This window comes from Nicotiana tomentosiformis, chromosome 3 (assembly GCF_000390325.3).
Source record: "Nicotiana tomentosiformis chromosome 3, ASM39032v3, whole genome shotgun sequence".
Lineage (NCBI taxonomy): Eukaryota > Viridiplantae > Streptophyta > Magnoliopsida > Solanales > Solanaceae > Nicotiana > Nicotiana tomentosiformis.
Genome location: NC_090814.1, coordinates 54,941,378 through 54,942,524, shown reverse-complemented (window position 1 = coordinate 54,942,524; position 1,147 = coordinate 54,941,378).

Here is a 1,147-nt window from a genome sequence, read left to right as displayed (position 1 = left end):
AGACCCAAGGTAGTCCTGTTGGCGTCCGTAGGCCCTGGATTCCCTTTCTATGCATTTCCTTTATTATTTCATTTGTAACAAAAACAATTGTATTTCCTTCAGACATTTACTTGTAGAGAAATCTTAGAAGTTCGTAAATTATGACTCCAGATCCGGGTGGTAGTAATTAATGTAGTTTTTGCACTCACTATATTTTATCTTAGCTAATTTGCTGTTATTTACTGAATGGAATTAGGATTGGTTTAATAATTCTCTAACGTTGGCTTGCCTAGCAAGTTAAATATTAGGCGCCATCACAGTCCCGACAGTGAAAATTCCGGGTCGTGATAAGTTGGTATCAGAGCACTAGGTTGCCTAAGTCTCACGATTCATTATCGAGCTTAGTAGAGTCTGGAGGATCGGTACGGAGACGTCTGTGCTTATCTTCCAGAGGCTATGAAGTTTAGAAACAAATTTCACTTCTATTCTTCTCAGTCGTGCGATTTTGTTTTCTCAATACTGACTAAACTCTTCTACTCTTATTCTCTCTCAGATGGCTAGAACACGTATCGCTTCCTCAGCTGAGCAGCAGCTAGAGCCCCTAGTGGCAACTCCTACGAGGGGGTAAAGGTCGAGGACGAGGCAATGCCAGAGGCTGAGACAGGGGCAGGGCTCAACCCAGAGCTCGTGTAGCAGTATTAGCAGTGTCACCTCAGGTAGAGTTGGGCTAGGAGGTTCCAGTCCAGACTGTTCCTGCCGGACTAGCTCAGGTTCCGGAGAGGTTCATTTCTACCCCAGTACTTCAGGACGCTTTGGTCCGTTTGGTGAGCGTTATAAAGAGTGTAGCCCAGACCGGCATATTTCCCATGGCACCAACCGTCTCTCAGGCTGGAGGAGGAGCCCAGAATCCCACTACTCCCGCTCTGGAGCAGGTAGCTCCCCAGTATCAGGCTTTAACAGCTCATCCAGTTAGAGTAGTTCAGCCGGTTGTTGCGGCACAGGCCGAAGATGGATCAGCTATGTCTTGTGAGGCTTTATGAAGGTTGGACAAGTTCACCAAACTCTTTCCAGTTCACTTCAGTGGTGCTCCTTTAGAGGATCCCCAAGAGTATCTCCACATCTGTCACGAGGTTCTATGAAACATGGGTATAGTGGAGACCAATGGGGT